A 20,122-nucleotide genomic window follows, 5' to 3' on the forward strand; every position below is an offset into this window, starting at 1 on the left:
TTAATGCACCATTGAAAAGCACTCAGATCCCACAATGATGGGTGCTTCTTTCTCTCTAAATAAAGACCACAGAGATAGTACAACAACACACCACTTGAACTAGAACTGCCTTCAACTGGACTGTTTGTGTATCTTGAGAAACTGGACATTGCAACCTTCCAAAATGATCTTGAGAATGTATCTATGCACCACTTCCACTTGTTAAGTGTAAAAAATACTTTTGTATGTGCATTTCCTTTTATGATAACTTAGTTATTCTAAGTTAAATACGTCTCAGAGAACATACCCTAGTTATAAAAGCCTATAAATTATGTCAGAATATAATGTATTTCACTAACAAGTTCTACTTCAGATGCCTAGAAATAATATTGGGTTAATAAGAGAGTGCTGAGACTGGAAGATTCATGAAACCTGTTCAGCATAACATGTTTTTAACCAAGAAAAGATTTACATGGAGATTTTCCAGGAAACACATGATTTGTAAGATTACATTAAATGACAGCTTCTTGGAAAAAGGAAAAATGCTTAAATTAATGAATTATAAATTCAAGCCAAAGATTACTTGTGTTTATACAGTACCTACTAGTTAATTTAAAGTAAATGTGAAAGTAGTTTTGAATCAATAAACATATACTTGGGGTTAATGTGTGTTATTTGTAAGCGTGGAATATGTAGAATGAAATGGTTCAACTATGCAACCATATTTGGTAAGACAATTTTGAATCAATTTGATGTTTCAGTAGTTAAATAATTGTTTACATTTCTAAATTTTTAACTTTGGAATTATTTTTAGTTGAACTGTCACTGACATGCCTATGACTTTTGATGGCTATGAAATTCAATTGACAAATTAATAAGGATCTGTACTAAAGATCTAATTCATAGTTCCATAATGGCACCAAAATTACCTTCCAAAATATTACAGAATTATAATTAATTTAACCCCAACTGACACAACTTTGTTATAAGATCTTGATTTATTGTGATTTGATTTATTACATCTTGATAAGTGACATCTGACTATGATCATTCAAACTTTATAAATGCATCATATAAACATATTAGTTTGCTGTCTATGAATTTCATATTTAATTTAACATTTTATTATAATTAAAAATTCTTGAATCTGTACTTTAGCTAAGCAACCTGAAATGCAATGAATCCAGGAGAAACATAGTTATATGAAATTGTCTAACTGAAGTTTCTTAACTAATGTCTGTTCAATGTTCTTACAGAGATGTCAGCATTGCAAAAGCAAGTTTGGAAGGATTCCTTCAGCAAATTAAGGCCCTAATCCTTAGATTGTAAACTCTTTGGGGCAGAGCCCATCTGTTTGTTCTATGTTTGTTCAGTACTTGGCCTGCTATAATAGGCTATTCCAAATTACCAGATGTGTTACAATAACAATCTCAAACATGTTTATTTAAGAAGCAAAGTTAGTTCATTACTTTTGGTTTACTTTAATAAATGGTCCTTTTAAAAAACTCTGTCTGATTATTTTGATTGAAACATCCAACATTTCCCTCTTCTAGTGATAGAGTGAAAAATAATTATGGTACAAAAATGCTGGAAAATGTCACCCAAATACTTCCAGAAGTACTTCAATATTCAGAACCTTCGTTTGTTACGTTCAGACGTACAGAATTAGCCACCATTTATTTATTATTTTAAAAGTATCTGTCCTGAAGCACCAGGCATTTGCACAGATTTTTATGAATGCAGAAACAATCAAAATATGACTGAGGGTGTGTCTACATGGTGGGGCAACAGATTCTATGGGGGTAGGATTTCTAAGGCACACTGACATGCTACGCATTAATTGGTCTGCTTAGACTCTGCTGGTATGCTTTAATGTAGTACTGGTTGAACAGCTTTAAAGGGCAAAAACAGTACCTCAAACACCACACAACACTTTGAACTCCACAATAAATCGCCAGCGTGGCCTACAGAGCACTGGTGTAATGTGCTCTCAGTGGGAAGCAAGTATCATTGCTCATCTGACTCAGCATTCCATACAGTGTCTATACTATAATAAGCAGACCAGGAGACTTCGATTTAAAAAAAAAAAAAAAGCATCTACTTAAAGTGAAACAATTAATATGGGACATGCTAGAGGTATACAAACAAATGAAAAGTATAGAGATGGGAAACCAGGGGTATTTAGCTTTTGTAGAAGTTAAGAAATAGGACATTCAATGAAAGCGGAGGCAACAAATGTAAAATTGCTAAAAAGGAAATACTGTTTTCTTATACAGTGCAAAATTAGCACGTGAAACCCACTGCCCCTAGATATCATTGAGCCCGAAAGCTGAGCAGGAATAGAAAATAGGACACCCCTCCAATGACCCTGATGTACCTCCCAGCGGGTGCACCCCACAGTTTGAAACCCTATGTTTTAGAGAGTTGTAAAAATATTAGGACTGTATTTTTGTATTCCTCAGCCTGTAAAATATTGTTGTCTTGGCTACTATGAAGTCAGTTGGATTCTGGGTAGGCACAATTGTCCACCCTCATGGTTCCATAGAAGTACTGAGGCCTAAATCTGAATCATCTATATATGAAGATTCCAGGAATGTCATCCTATCGCTGCATACAGTGTTGGTGTAGCCATGTATAGGGTTGCCAACTGTCTAATCCCAAACACCCTTGCCCTGCCCCCAGCCCCACCTCTTCCTGAGGCCCTGCCCCCAGTCACACCATCCCCCTTCCCTCTATTGCTCACTCTCTCACACCCTCACTCACTTTCACCGGGCTGGGGCGGGTGTTGGGGTGAGGGAGGGGATGTGGGCTCTGGGCTGCAGGGTGGAGCCAAGGGGTTTGGAGTGTGGGAGGGTAGGGGTGCAGGAGGGGGTGTGGCCTCTGGGAGGGAATTTGGGTGCAGAGGAGGCTCAGGGCTGGGGCAGGGGATTGGGATGTGTGAGGGGGTTCAGGGTGTGGGCTCTGGCCCGCGGTGCTTACCTCGGGCGGTTCCTGGAAGCGATTGGCATGTCCGGCTCCTAGGCTCAGGGGCGGCCAGGCGGCTCCGCACATTGCCCCTGCCTGCAGATACCGCCTTCGCAGCTCCCATTGGCTGTGGTTCCCGGCCAATGGGACCTGTGGCGTCGCCACTCAGGGAGGGGGCAGCACGCAGAGACCCCCTGGCTGCCTCTGTGCCTAGGAGCTAGAGGGACTTGCCAGCCACTTCTCGGAGCTGTACGGAGTCAGGGCAAGTAGGGAGCAGCGGGACTATGGCAGGCACCGCTGATGGACTTGCAGGGGCCTAAAATCTCCCAGATTGGCTTCAGTAGCGTCTGGGAGATCGAGCCTGATTCTGGGAGACTCCCGGCCAATCTGGGAAGGTTGGCAAGCCTAGCCATGTTGGTCCCAAGATATTAGACAGACAAGGTGGGTGAGGTATTTTTTATAATAATTTATGAGAATAATTTTTATTGGACCTACTTCTGTAGGTGAGACAGACAAGCTTTTGAACTTACACAGAGTGTCACTCTGAAGCCTAAAACGTCTGAGTCAGTGTGAATTGATGGAAACAGCTACAAGCATAGCTTGAGAGCTTTTTTTGTTCAGAGTATCATCAGGTGCAATTATCACTGGGAGTCATGGTCTGTTACTATCCAATTTTTAAGTTCTCACCCATTTTTGGCTTTTTTACACACGTCTTACGGAATTATACCCATGCAACAGCACAGGCTTTCTGTTAGTAGTTTGTATTTAATGGTGGTTGTCTGAAGCATGTTTACAAGGTTGGAATGCAGAAGATTGATTCACAGATGGAGGGCAGTTGAGGCTAAAATGAGTGCCTCTTTATAAACAGTTGTGTGTGGCTGAAACACACTCATATCAAAACTTGGACTGAATTCCTGCCAGCATCTCTCCAAGTGGGTAACAAGCTGGCACGACTTGCAAAGTCCAGAGGAAAACCAGGGTTCTGCAACGTAAAGCATGGATCTGCAATATATCATATGGATAGCCCTAAAGGAAATGGTACATACAATATGTATATCATTTTTTATTAGACAACGTAGTGTTAAGATTTTAGGTCTCTTCTCAAAGCTTTCTTTCTCTCTCTCCTTTATATCAATGTGGAATCATTCAAAGAGACACAAGGAGATCAAAACAAGAAGGGGAAGTTCTCACTGCACCAGGCAAGGAGGAAGGACATCTGTGGGGATCACTGCTTCCCCAAGCCAGGGAGGAGAGGAGGGACCTGTCTCTGGTTTTATGGAGATCCACTCCTTTATTTTACCCCCGGACACTGTGCAAACATGCACCTTGCTGTATTTATCTGATGTTTAGGGACAAGACAAACTAATAATGAATTTTACATTATTTTCACATTGCCTGAATTTTGTTTTGTGAAACCAAATTTCTTCAACCAAAGCAAACTGTGCACTCATAATTCAGTACTCTGTACATGCCATGTCTGAAGTCCAAAGGAAAAAAAAGGGGAGGGGGGTCTGAATTATTCCAATTCAGTAAAGAAGTTGACAATATATAACAGCTGAGCAACCTATTATTTTTACACACAGATGCTTTCTAAAGTGTCCAAAAATAATAATTCTCCAATGGCTATGAAAAATTTTACCCCAAGCATCAAAAGAGGAGGAAGTTAGCTGTGACTGCAAATAAGGTTTTGCATGAAAATGCTATCACAATCCACAATTGCATCGCAGCAGCGGCAGAACAACACGATGGAACAGCAATTATGAACATAACTTCTGACCGGTGGCAGATGAAAGGCGCTACACCCATGTCCTCCTTCAGACGCTATATGATCTCACAGGGGGAGGGTTCTGCTGCTGTCATCACCGTCTATATGTCCCAGCTCACCCATTTTCACCTGGAAAACAGCTGTGAAGTATGCATGGCTGCCAGGAAGGCTCTTGTAAACCTAAATTAAAGAAGTATGTTAAATGAGCTAGACTTCTGCCCCTTCTCTCAGCTTCTTAATATGCTAGATGTAGCATGTGCCATATTTCTGCGTTGTTCACACCCCTTCCCAGTTAGGAAGTCCTCTCAGAGGTAGATATGGTACCAAATCTTGACATATATAACTAATATACCCATTGGCGTAGGTTTTCTATTACATTGACTTTCCACTCAGCACAGCAGGGAGTGGGGGCTGACAGGGAGCTGGGTGTGGGTTCCTGAATCTCAGGCTAAATCTACATCTCTAGAGGCTACTCTACCCTATACCTACAGCAATGCTCCCCTAGGACCGTACACTAGCTGGGGACAGGAGAAGCACAGTGCACTTTGGGCACACAGCCCATGAATGTAGAAATTCAGCAAGTGGAAAGGCAGGATGCGGGGTACACCACCACTATGTCAGCTAATAGCTCCCCCCATGCTATGGGAATTTTCACCTTCCCAGATCTAGCTGCTTTCTGGCCTCTTTGCACCACAAAAGCAGCACACAAAGGAGCGGGAATGTAAAACTGAATCTGGCCCACGCTGTTAATGAGATGTAGGGATCAACCCCAATTGACCACAAGAAATTAAAAATACACTATTTGCTTTTCTTGCACCCAGTCAGAAGTTCAAAATTCCACCATGGAGTTTGGCTTGTTGTTTTCCTGGGTACTGACATTTCCTAGTGATGTAGCTGATGTGATGTCCAGTTTGTTATGTTTCATTTAAGACTTAAGCCCCAAAAAACTGGTGGAGAGAGGTGTACATGCCCTTGTCCCGTGTGAACCAAGCCCATTACAATCTAGAGGGATCTGTCCTTTGTAGGGAAAGCAGAGTTTCTCCCTAGGCCTTACGTTAGGGAGGGCAGCTTTAATTCCTGCTGGGGTGCCATATGAGCCACGGGCAAGAGCCTTTCCAGAGAGCAACTGAACCAGTGGAGTTCTCAGCCACCCTGGTGATGCCACTTCTAAACCAAGCACTGCCCACTTTTGGGGTGACACTTGAGCCTTAATTTGACCCCCTTCCCGCCACAGAAAAGCTGTGGCTATTTGCCCCCTTCTTTGTCCCCCAACCACCTCCTCACCCTACCACTTGGACCCTCCACCAACACGTTCAAAAATATTCACCTAATTTATGCCAGCAATTTGGAATGCAAGTTTGTTTGCATATACCCTGGGGACTGGTTGTCAGAGGTGCTAAACACCCAGAGCTCCCATTGACATCATGAGGGTCATATAACTGGCTTAAAAAGACATCAGGAATTACCCCCAAAGCAGGGAGCATAGATGGGGCCAGAGGAGCTGCGGCCAGAGTGTGGGGCAGCTGGCAGGTAGCCCCTTGGGAGCTGGGGCTGCTAGGCATAGTTTAGCACAACTCCAAGGCTCTTCTACACTATACAGCAAGGAAGCAAAGTAGCTGCAGGATTGGAGAGCCTCCAACCTTTGCAGCTCCCCGATCTCTGTTGTGCCCAGACATCATGTCCCACTGAGGACTGAACTCCTTAATTTTTAAGGAATAAAATCTGAGAATGTTTAGAACAATTTCAGAAATAAAATAATTTGATATTAAGGTTCAGTAAGAGAGAGATTGAAACTCTTTGAGGAGAAGAAAAGGGATTGTGTGGGCCTCTATTCGGTGTCCTCAAATTTCAGGTTCTCCTCAGGAGGTCTATCTAGGACTGAAGTTCCAAGCCAACAAAACTCGCTGGCTTAAACTGGCTTTTCTGCCAGCTTACTGGAACAAGTGGGAAGTTCACGATTCACAAACTTCCTTGGAGTATTCTGTGGACTCTATTCCTCCCTCCCCCTTTTAATGGGAAAACCAAGTATAAAACAGCAAGTCTCCCCTCTCTTATTAAAATATCCTAAAACAAGTGAAGTGTAGAACAGAAAGAAATAATTCTGGTGACAACTAGCCAAAACTCACAAGTAGTATGTGCATATCTGAAATAGTTGGTGCACTCAAAAAGGAAATCACTGGATATTTTACACCTCTTGCAGCAGTTTAGTAACTGGCTGTGGAAGTTCATTCCCCACTTGAGAAAGTCATGAATTACACAGTTTTTACATCTGTTGAGCATGTTGTGCTTCTCAATCATCCAGCTATGCTGAGTCCCGAGTCTTCAGTCTCCACAATGAGATCACTGTATTCAAGCACGTTCGGATGGCATTTTGTCAAGCCATGTGTGTTTTCAGGATGGGGGCAGGGAGGGAGGACAAAAGTATACTGCAGTTTCACAGGATTACAATCCACTTTTCAGCCTACATAAAACTGTAACTGACCTATCAACAAGAAATATGCTTTTTTTTTTTTTTTTTTTTTTTTTTTTTTTTTTGAAGAAGCAGCAGCAGCCTGTATGTTGTTGGGGAAGAGATGCATTTTTTCACATTGGTTTACAATTCTTGCTTTAAAAAAAAAAAAAAGCCCTTCAGACATTTTGTTCTTAATCCTTCTCTTAAACTGTATTTCACTGTGTGCAAAGACTCATTTTTGTTCCAGCTGCATAGTGTTCTTAACGTAAATTTTAGCTATTAAGTAAGGGCTGCTCATGAACAGATTTATCACAGAGTGCAAGAAATTTAGCATCTTAATTCTGTTTATGCACAGCGCTAAGGAAATTACAAGCTCTAATTAGCTGATTTTAAATCAAAGTACTCAGGGCTCCTAATAGCATGAGGCAGGTTCTATGGAACTAAGCACACAACGCTTGTGTGGGGGAGAAAAGGGAAACTCTTTACCGAAATTATGCTTGGATAATCTATTTCATTGGAGAAAGAGAGAGATATGAATGTGTTTATCATGAGTCACACAAGACACAATGAGGCCAAACAATTCTCAAGCATACAATAATTCATTACATCAATGGGCATATCAGGGCTGTGTCAGAGAAATATTTCAGAGACAGTCCCTCATCATTTATAGAACAGTTAGTCTTATGTTTCATTGGCCAAAATTTAGATGCAGTATTAATTTAACAATTTAATTATTAATTAATTTATACCGTGTTACATTCATTTAGACATCCCCAATGTGACTGTATAGAAAAAAAATCTCTGCTGATATAATAAAAAATTAGTGTTTAAAGTAAATAAAAATACCCACCCATTTGCAGCTGTGTAGATTTTACACAATATACATGGTTGATTAATCCAAACCAAACCCTTGTTGCTTGAGACAAGTGCTAGGCTAGTGTTTGCCAAGTACCCGTTCCCAAGTACTGACATTAATACCCTGATGGTTGTTACTCTTTCTCTGTCCTTGGTCCCCCATTAATCAATTAATTGAAGTCAGATGTTATCCAGGAAAAAAACGAGGCAGCATTTGTTCTCCATGTAAACAAGACAATTACTGACAGGTGTTTTGCATGGAGCACCTTATGGAATACACATTTGTTATTAGCATTCCGAGAATCCCTCCATGATATCCTTCTATAGCCATCCCTAATCCGGCCACCTAGATTCTCCTAGCTTCCCGAACTTCTACCTCCTGCTACCTGAGAGAATTAAAGGCCCATGCCTGTTTTGGACAATGATCCAATTACAGAACGGGAGGATGGTCTTATTGTTAAGGTGCTGGCCTGGGGCTTGAGTGAGCTGGCTTCAGTTCTTGGCTGTGCCATAAACTTCTTGTGTGACCTTGGGTAAATCATTTAATCTCTATAAAGATCAGTTCCTTTGTCTATCTTGTCTACTTAAATTGTAATTGTTCAGAGCAAGTACTGTATTTAGTTATACATAATGTACAGTGCCTATGCAATGAGGCCTTTAGGTACTACATGAATATAAATAATAATATATTTTTCCAATCAGAGAACAGAAACAATACTGTGACTAATTTGTCCAATCACACTGCAGTAATGATTCAAAAATAGTCACTGAGAACATGGTTTGTGAGCAACCCATAAGCTGAAATGTATTTGCATCAAACATTCAAACAACTACAAGTAAACAAATCTGCAAAAATCAAAGCTGGCTCACAAACAATTCATAAAAAGAGGGCAAAGGTCACTGAGTAAATTGTATATCACAAATAGCTAACTTAGCTTCTGCTTACTCTAGATCAGGGGATCGGCAACGTTCGGCACGCGGCTCGCCCTGGTAAGCACCCTGGCGGGCCGGGCCAGTTTTATTTACCTGCTGATGCGGCAGGTTCGGCCGATCGCGGCCCCCACTGGCCGCGGTTCACCGTCCCGGGCCAATGGGGGCGGCGAGAAGCGGCGCGGGCGAGCGATGTACTGGCCGCGGCTTCTCGCTGCCCCTATTGGCCCGGGACGGCAAACCGCGGCCAGTGGGGGCCGCGATCGGCCGAACCTGCCGCGTTAGCAGGTAAATATAACTGGCCCGGCCCGCCAGGGTGCTTACCCTGGCGAGCTGCATGCCAAACGTTGCCGACCCCTGCTCTAGATAAATCAGGCTGGGTCATTAGAAAGATTAAAAAAAGGTGAGAAGTTCCTATTGCCTAATTTTAGCTGTTTCAGGACACCCAGAACCAAAAAAAAGAGTGAGAAGCTAAAATGTTTCTGGGTCTTGGGTTGCTATTTGTATGTCAAATGGGATTCCCTTCTTGAAGAATTTTTTGCATTGTCTGGGGAATGAACTGGCAGCTGTCCTCTCATGCAGACCACAGAACTTCCCTTGTACCTGCTGTAGATTTATTCCAGATACAGGAAAGAAGGTGCAAGGTTTCCAAATTTGACAGTCATCAAATGAAAGAGGAAAGTTTAACAACTAGAAAATCTTGGATTATTTCAGCAACTCACAGAATTTAAGCAGTTTTTAAAAAGACTCTGGATGGCTGATTATGCTGTAAACTAGTCGGTACTATATGATACAGATTCACACTATAGAAGCAATTTAGGTCTAATTTGCTCTCCCTGCCTTGGAATCTGGGTTAATAACAATGCAGTGTACATAGAAAAATAAGCAACTACGTTTGTCACCTCTGTGCACATCCAGAATTTACTCAGACTCCCAGACCCAGAGCTACAGCTATTATAATTGGAGTTGGTCTGAAAATGGCACACACACACACACAAACTTTTTCCATTTTTGGACCAAAAATCAGCACTCTCCCCCACAAAATGTTATCTATTCATTTTTAGTAAAAAAAATATGGCTTTAAAAATTATCATTTTTTTCCACTGGAAAATTGGAACAATTTGAACAAAATGAAACTTTCATTCAGAAATTTTCATTTAGAAAAAAAGGCCATTTTTCATGGAAAAAAAGTTTTGATGGAAAATTTTGACCAGCTGAAGTTCTGGTGCTAAGAATATAGAACCCTGGGTCTGCCATTACCCGCCAACGGGAGGGGCTAATTCTAGGCGTGATTATCCTCCATTTTGGATTTTTTTTCTCCAAACAAACATGGCCTTTTATTCACACAGCAGTGAAAATCAGGTTAATTTTAAGGTAAAAAGAAAGAAAGAGAACAGGGACAATTGGAACAGATAGGGCAGGGGTAGGCAACCTATGGCACACGTGCTGAAGGCGGCACGTGAGCTGATTTTCAGTGGCACTCACAGTGCCCGGGTCCTGGCCACAAGTCCGGGGGGCTCTGCATTTTAATTTAATTTTAAATGAAGCTTCTTAAACATTTTAAAAACCGTATTTACTTTACATACAGTGGTTTAGTTATATATTTATAGACTTATAGAAAGAGACCTTCTAAAAAGGTTAACGTATTACTGGCACGCGAAACCTTAGAGTGAATAAATAAAGACTTGGCACGCCACTTCTGAAAGGTTGCCGACCCCGGAGATAGGGGACGAAGAGCAATGGCAAATACTGGGACAAAGTTAAATCTTCTGTCCAGCCAGACCACTGATACATAGCCATGTCACATGTAAAGGTGTGTGGGGGGGAAAGTTGCAGCAATAGGCACCCTTGTGTTCTTTGCTCATAGACCACTGTCATGCTTTTACTGCCCTAATTTCTTGACTCACTAACGGATGTAAACAATTTTAATGAGTTGGTACCGAGGATGTTTGCTGAAGAGCTTTTTAAATTTTTCTCTCCCAGTGTTGTAGCAAATTGCAGTTGTTTAGGCACAGCTGCTGCCTGCTCCAAGCATGCTTATAGTGTCATAGGCTGTACATTCGAATCTGAAGGTCAGGTCACAGAGTTTTTGCAATCGGTAATGCACTTGTTTTTCATAGAATCATAGAAATGTAGGGCTGAAAGGGACCTAGAGAAGTCATCAAGTCCAGCCCTCTGTACGCTGGCAGGACCAAGTAAATCTAGTCCATCCCTGATAAGTGTTTTTCCAACTGGTTTTTAAAAATCTCCAATGATATGGAGTCCACATCATCCCTTGGAAGCCTATTCCATTGCTTAACTAGTCTTAAATTTATTTAATTTCCCCCCCTAATTTCTAACCTAAATCTCCTTTGTTGCAGATTAAGCCTCTTAATTCTTGTCCAATTGTCAGTGGACATGGAGAACAATTGATTACCCTCCTCTTTATAATAGTCCTTTACATATTTGAAAACTGTTTTCAGGTCCCTCCTCTGTCTTCTGCTATCAGGACTAAACATGCCCAGTATTTTCTTTAATCTTTCCAAATATGTCAGGTTTTCTAAACCTTTTGTCACCTTGTCTCTGGACCCTCTCTAATTTATCCACATCTTTCTTAAAGTGTGGTGCTCAGAATTGGATACAGTCCTCTAGCTGAGGACTCATCAGTGCAGAGTGGGACAATTCTCTCCTGTATTTTACACTCAACACTCCTGTTGACACCCCCCCAGAGTGATAATTTCCTTTTTTGCAACTGCAGCACATTGTTGACCTATATTCAATTTGTGATCCATTATAACCCCCAGATCCTTTTCAGTACTACCACATAGCTGGGTATTCCCCATTTTGTAGATGTTCATTTGATTTTTCCCTCCTAAAGCTAGTACTTTGCACTTTTTTTATTGAATTTAATCTTGTTGAATTCAGACCAGTTCTCCAATTTATCAAGGTCCTTTTAAATTCTAATCCTGTCTTCCAAAGTGCTTGCAACCCCTCCCTGGTAGGTGTCATCTGCAAATTTTATAACCACACTCTCCACTCCATTATCCAAGCAATTAATGAAAATATTGAATAGTACCAGAGCCAGGACTGACCCCTGTAATTCCCCACTAGATATGCCCTCCCAGACTGACAGAAAATCACTGCTAACTATTCTTTGAATATGGTCTTTCATCTAGTTGTTCACCCATTTTATAGTAATTTCATCTAGACCACATTTCTCTATTTCGCTTATGAGAATGTCATGTGGGACTGTTTCACAGGCCTTACTAAAATCAAGATATAGATCTTCCCCCCATCCAGTAGGCCAGTAATCCTATCAAAGAAGGAAATTAGGTTGGTTTGACAAGATTTGTTCTTGACAAATTCATATTGGCTATCCTTTTTAACCCTATTATCCTTGAAGTGCTTATAAAATGATTGTTTGATCATTTGTTCCAGTATTGGTTTAGGAATTGAAGATAGGCTGATTGGTCTAGAATTATCTGGATCCTCTTTGCCCCCTTTTTAAAAACAGGGACTATGTTTGCCCTTCTTCAGTCTTCTGGGACCTCACCCATCCTCCATGAGTTCTCAAAGATAATTGCTAACATTTACGAGGTTACTTCAGCTTGTTCCTTATGCATGCTTTCAGAAGTCTTAAAAGAACAACACTCCAATGTGGAAACTAGAGGGCCCGAACCACCAAAAAATAAAATCAACCTTCTGCTGGTGACATCTGACTCAGATAATGAAAATGAACATGCGTTGGCCCGCACTGCTTTGGATGGTTATCGAGCATCCGCGTGAAAGCATGTCCTCTGGAATGGTGGCTGAAGCATGATGGGGCATACAAATGTTTAGCATATCTGGCACGTAAATACCTTGCAATGCCAGCTATAAAAGGTTTGCAAATGCTTGTTCTCACTTTCTGGTGACATTGTAAATAAGAAGAGGGCAGCATTATCTCCTGTAAATGTAAACAAACGTGTTTGTCTTAGCGAGTGGCTGAACAAGATGTAGGACTGAGTGGACTTGTAGGTTCTGAAGTTTTACATTGTTTTGTTTTTGAGTGCAGTTATGTAACAAAAAAAACTACATTTGTAAGTTGCACTTTCATGACAAAGAGATTGCACTACAGTACTTGTATGAGGTGAATTGAAAAATACTATTTCTTTTGTTTATCATTTTTACAATACAAATATTTGTAATCAAAAATAATATACCTGTTGATTTCAGTTACAACACAGAATACAATATATATGAAAATGTAGAAAAACATCCACAATATTTAATAAATTTCAATTGGTATTCTATTGTTTTACAGTGCGATTAACTGCGATTAATCGATAGTCCTACTGATGATATGTAAAAGCATATTAGATATATTTCTTTGCATGGGTTTTCCAACTCAGAGCAGAAAATCTTTTTCTACATAACATACTGAGACATTTTTGGACTGTTCATTCCAGAATCAGAACTATTCTGTAGCTAAATCCAAATTTAAGGATGTTTATTGCTTGAAAGGTTCTAGTCTGGCTTTCCTCTTCAGTGAGGACAAGAACTTTCTTTCAAATAACTAGTTTAGCCAAATCCTGTTGTAGACTCAGGGTGGGATTCACAAAGGTAGTTTGGTATTTAACTGCCACTGATTTCAATGGGAGTTAGGCACCTACATACCTTTGGGAATCCCACCCGAAACAGCTTATAACATAGTTTTATAGCACTGATTATATACTATCATCCAGCAACAATAGCACTGTCCATGTCTCCAAGGGATGCACAAGAGGATCCTTGGGGGTGCGCGCGCAGCAGGAGAGTGCCGCTGGAGCAGCGCCGCTTCAGCAGTTCGAGCAGGAGTCTGAGCTGCTTTTTCTTTTCTTTTTTTTGCTTGGGGCGGCAGGCCGTGTGTGCTCAAAATTTTTTTACTGATAGGGGTGCGCAATCAAAAAAATTTGGAGACCACTGATCTAGGAAATCACCCTAGAACTGCACTGCAGCAACCATTTCCACACATTTGTAGCTAGCATCATTTGGTTCTGAGGGCAGCCTGGAATTTACTGTGCCATATTGTAACAAATCAGTTTAGTACAGTATAGAGCAATGGTCCCCAACCTTTTTTGTGACCAGTAGTACATTCATGTTTTCAGAAGAGTGTGGCAGGTGCCAACAATTTTTCAAGGCTTATTTTGTATTTGTACATTAAATAATACAAAAAACATCATATTTAATATTATATAATATATGAATCCAGAGAGAAGAGAGAAGCCGGAGAGAAGCCATGAGACAGTGAACACCGGCGCCCGCAGCCTCGGAGTACTCTGTCCCCAGCAGGCGTGGGGTCCCGCCTTCTTTCCCCTGCTGGGCACTACACGGGCCCCGCACCTGCCGGGGACAGAGAACACCGGCGCCTGCAGCCCGCAGCCTGCAGCCCCGGAGTTCTCTGTCCCTGGCAGACGCGGGGCCATGGCTTCTCTCCGGCTTAAGCTGCGGCCCCGCGCCTGTCAGGGACCAAGAACATCAGCGCCCTCAGCCTGCAGCCCCGGAATTTTCTGTCCCTGGCAGGTGCGGGGCCGCAGGTTCTCTCCCCTGCTGGGCACTAGGTGGGCCCCACGCCTGCTGGGGACAGAGAACACCGCGCCCGCAGCCTGAGTTCTCTGTCCCTGTCAGGTGCAGGGCCGCGGCTTCTCTCGCCTGCTGGGCTCTAAGCGGGTACACATAAATGCCCCGGCGGGCGCCATGGTGCCGGCGGGCACCGCGTTGGGGAACACTGGTATAGAGGCTCCAGGGATATTAGTGCATTAATATAAAATGTTTTGCACTACGGGAAAATCTTCATGTTAGCCCTGGATTAGCATAGATAAACGTTAAACAAATTATTAGGCATCAAAAAGTAAAACTAGTCTGCTAAGCCATGTTTTTCAGAAGTCACTATGGGTCTGATCCAATGGGATCCTTTCTACTGACTTCATTGTGAGGTGCGTCAGTCCCTGTTTCCACAGAGAAAGCTTTTATTCTATGCTGCCAGGTTGCTGGAACAGACTTTAACATAATATTAGTAATGTAATCTTTAAACTGTATACTTCTGAAAGGCTGAACTTCAAAGACAACATATCCCCAATTCTGCTTAGAACTGGACCTGTTCTTTTAAGTCTTGTTTATACCAGCTTTCTTGAAATTCCCACTTTGGTGCTGCAGAGTCATAAATGTGATGGAGTATTGCACTTAAAAATACAAAGTGACTTTTCCTTCTGAAGGATTGTCAGCATAAGAGGACTGGACACTGGAAACAGAGCTACCAAATCTTTTCCAGATACTGGAAATAGTAAAGTAGCATAGCTGTTCAGATTTGGAATATCTGAACATTACCTTTCACTGAGGTTTGCTTTCTTGACAGTCAGACTCAGAGGACAAGACAGTACTGTCACCAAAATCTTAGATAAATACGGTAGTAATGAAAACAGAAGGTTTTAGCCAAAGTAAACCAAATGTAATGCTCCCTATAAAAATAGAAAACTGCCTTCCTATCTTTTAATTCTTTAACGTCTACTTTCCCCCCTTTCTTTGTATGTCTGAACGCTTAATCTCTACCCAGAGAAATCAGTGTTATGACAGCGTAAATACCATGCATTTTATAAGGGAATTTTTATATTGGACATCAACAGACTTGAATAGCCTTTCACAGGAAGCTTTACAAAAATGGAGCAATGTACTTACCACTTACAGCAATAACAACAGAGCAGTAAAAAAAAAAAAAAGAGCACAGTTCCAATATGTGTTGGATTTCAGTCATTTGTGCCACACCTACCAATCATATACAAGGATCTGGAGCATAATCTTGATTTTTATTTACAGAAAAGTCATCTAGAGGCAGACTTAGATCTAGAATGGGACTGGGATCTTTTTTTTAAACCGATTTTAATCTGCAATGAGATTCAAGAATAGCTTTACAGAAAAGGAGCTTTACAAGTAGAGCTGGTCAGAAAATGAGTTTTTCTTACTGCAGAGAATTCCAATGAAACTGATTTTTTAAAATATATTTTTTGAAAAAAAATATTGACATTTTTAAATGATAAAAAATGGAAAATGTAGGACGGGGTTGGGTTTTCAGTAAAAGGAAAGCAAACACTTTGCATGCAATTTTTTCTTAAATCAGAAAAATCCTAATATTCCATTGGAAACAAGTTTCAACAGCATGTTTTGGACCAGCTCTACTTATAAGGTTGGAATGATGACAGAGAAGGAGATATAGTGAAACTCAATTTTTGTATTTGAATTGGTACTCTTAGATGGTTGCTATTTGGCAAAAGTGCTAACTCTTAGGCTTCATACTGCTTTGTTTCATATTTGTGGACTTACAATGCTGTGAAAAACAATCTAGTAAATTGATACCTGGTACAGAAGGCCAAGTTCCATATTCAGATAGTGAGACAATTTTATATTTCATTTTTTCCCCTATTCCTATTCCTGGACATGTGAATGAGTATTGTTTTTGCTTGATAAGGAATTTTTAAAGTAGCTTGGCAGCATCATGCCAGGCAGTGATGTAGACCAGATCTCTAGCTGGTGTCATTCAGAGTTTGCTCCACTGACTGCAGGGTGGGGTTGAATAGCTAGCCAGGATCATCCTCAGGTGGGTAGCTGAGCCAGCTATACAGTCACTTTGTGCCACTGGAACTGTGCAAAGGGACCATAGCTGGGGCCAGGATCTTGGTCTCAGCTAGGCCCTCCTGCTTAAAGATCCTTCCAGATTTCCTGCTTGTGTAATTGTATCAATCTTTCAGAGGCTATTTGTGGAAAGAATTTAATCTTGTGCTTTCAATTCAACCCTATTCAGGACTGCACTTAAGCACATTGACTTCAATACGACTTACGCACATGTTTAAAGTTAAGCATGTATTTAAGTGCTGTGCTGAATTGGATGCTTTCCTGAATCAGGGCCTCAGTAAATATTGTAGTAATATTCCTAACTAGATTTATAATTCTAATAATTATTATCTAACCACAACTAAAGATGGCCTTATGATGCTGCCAAGGTCAAGGATATCTTGAGTTTTTTGCAACATGAAGAACTATATGAGCCCATTTTGCAAGTTAAAGCCAAGTTCGGCACCCACATTTGTGGTGTTGGTGGGTTTTTTTTTAAGTTTTGGTTTGCAAATTTGATGAGATTATTTATTTGTATTTTGATCTTCCTTTTCTCCCACTCTTTGTCGACTTGCACATGTCCCACCATGTGCCAAAGTTGTATTGCAAAGCATAGCCAAAAATTCAAGGTGGTAGTTGTTCTGCCACTTTTCTGTAAAAGCTAACCTATTCAAGACATAAATATGGTAAGAAATGGGCAATATACTTGTTTCAAGGCCCTGCCATCTTAAAGCTTCAGATCTGCTGGATTCTCCATTGTGTGAAGTCTTTAAATCAAGATTTCATGTCTTTCTAAAAAAAGAGATGCATTAGTTCAACCAGAAGTTATGGGCTCGGTGCAGGAATCACAGGGTGAAATTCTATGGACTGTATTATGCAGGAAGCAAAACTAGATGATCACAATAGTCCTCTCTGGCCTTAAAAATCTATGAATCTATAATTTTAAGGGCCAAGTATTCAGTCTGACATTAACTGGGCCTTCGCTTTTGCCTGCAAAAAAACCTGCAGGAACACATTTGCATCATTTTATTTTCACCTTCAATTTAGGTTCCTTAGATGTCTAAATTCCTGATTGTGTCCACATAGCAGATTTAGACATCTAAAATTAAATAACTTAATCTACAGTCATAAAAAACGGTGCTCACAAAAACATAGGCCAGACTCTGAAAATCTGGCCCTAAATGTTTTGTTTCCTAATTTGCAATGTCAGTGTTTTGGAATTTAAAATGTGCTGTTACTTATTTTTCAGAATCATTCACTTTGTCCAGAAGTGAGTTCTGCAGTTACTACCCATCCCAGTGACCTCAATGGAAATCTGACCTCAGGAAGGACTCTAGGATTTGCTGCCTTCTCCCTTAACATTACACTAAACTGTTACAGATTAGAAAAGCATGGACGCTCCTACAGATTTTATTTTTATGTAATATTTTAAAATCAGTAGGCAGACATGACAGGAAGTGACCACAAGAGTAGAATGAAGAAGTAGCAGAACAATTTTAGAAAAAGGTAAGTGGAGACATAAGCAACTGCAGTACCATGATGCTATAAATATCTCACATTTGTAATGTAGCTGTTTAACTCTCATTTCATTACATAAACAAGATAAAAGTAAACATTTATGGAAAAGAATAAAATTCCTATATAGTGTTTCTGGTGATTTTTTGTATTCTAAAAGAAATCTTTTCTTGGACAAAATACGTCTTATTTTTTCCCCTTTATTGCTTTTTCCATATATGACAGATTACATCAGTAGATGCAAAAGCCAGTTGATGGAAACCCATCCCAGTCAGAGATATGGATAGTAGGTGCCTCACGAGACATGTTTAGTTCCTGTAGGATTGAGTCCTAAACACTTTATTCCAGACTAAACACAAAGTGTGGCTAAATGGTCATTAAACTTAAATCTATACATAGCAGGCCTGACCCAAACCTTGCTGAAGCCAATGGAAAGACACCCATTGATCAGGCCTAGACTGTGAACATAGCTCCAAAAGAATAAATCGTTCTAAGATTATTTAGTAAGAATTATACTGTATAACAAGCTTTTGCATCATTTTTGTCAGATGAGTAATTGGGCAGAGAGCAAGATGCACATTATATTTATCCACTTCTTGCCAACAACATTAAAAGCTACAGTACGATTATATTTTTAAACAAATGTGACAGACGTATTTTTTAGCTTCCTTGCTGACTTTTATATAACAAAACTGCTTTAATTAGGCCTTCTATACTCTGCTATTTGTTCCCAACATATTCATCTGTCAACAGTACCTCCAGAGCAGCAGCTGCACATACAGTAGGGAAAAAATTAAGCTCATGTCATTTTTATGACAAAGGTATATTAAAAAAATTGTTGCTAAGTCTGCCATTCACCAAGGAATGAAACTCAATAACAAACAGCAGAATACACCAGGGTGCGGGAATAGGCATGACATACATACTGGGAGGAATAATAAAATATGTCTGGCTAATATGGTTGATCTTCTCCGTAGCCTTGCTCTATAAATTTAAGGAAGATTAAATTTTCAGATATGCTGCTGCCTGTTTTTTCTGGCAACAATGAACTTCAATTGAGGGGGTGGAGGGTGGGAGGGGGGAGAGCCACATTAAAGTTTCTGCTGTCCACGTAGTTTTGCCAGAGGCTATTTCAAGTGAGAGCTGTGATCGAGATTTATTGGGCTTAAAATGTGAAACAGACCTTTCATGTTGGAATTCTAAATATCTTATTAAGCAATAGTAAGTACCATCAAGTGCTTAAAGGCAACATACCACAATCCAAATCTGCATGGTTGTTTTGTTTCTTCTCTCTCTCTCTCGGGATGTAGGCATCTTGTTCCATCTCAAATCATTTTCAAAATGGTTTCTCCATTATTGTTGTCATTGTCATCCAAAAACCACTTTATTTTTGAAATTAGATTTTGGCTTGGCTGGTCAAGATCGATAGCACTTGAACTGGTGCCCTGAAAGGGGAAGTTTCTACATTTAGACTAATAGAGTTCTTGAGCGTCTGCAAGATGTGTGTATTTATGAGTGCATTTTATAAGCCTCTCGGTTACCTAACAGCAGCAGGGATAATTTGGAGACGATCTAGTCTTGCTATTTGCTGCCACCGTGCAGTTTCTTTGTTGTGCCAACAGCCACATTCTACTGGAACTATAGAAGTGCCAACCTCAGGAGGAAAATCAGTGTGTGAGGAACCAGAAGGTTCTCTGCAACTGGCCTATGAGTTGGGAGCTCACCTCTGGACAAGATCAGGACAAGAATGAAGCTCAGCAGCTTCACAGCACAATCCAACTCTCACTTCTCTGACCAAGTTTTCCTATAAAAACACGCCAAACCTCCCTAAGGCAGTGGTTTTTAAACTTTTTTTCTGGCAACCCCATTGAAGAAAATTGTTGATGCCCAAGAGCCAGCGGAGCTGGGGATGAAAGGTTTGGGGTGTGAGAGGGGCTCAGGGCTGGGGCAGCGGGATGGGGTGCAGGGGTGAGGGCTGTGGGGTGGGGCTGGGGATGAGGGGCTTGAGGTGCACTGCCCTAAACCAATGAAAGTACAGTCACCTGCTGATTAGAGAGAAG

This window comes from Chrysemys picta, chromosome 1 (genome assembly GCF_011386835.1).
Source record: "Chrysemys picta bellii isolate R12L10 chromosome 1, ASM1138683v2, whole genome shotgun sequence".
Lineage (NCBI taxonomy): Eukaryota > Metazoa > Chordata > Testudines > Emydidae > Chrysemys > Chrysemys picta.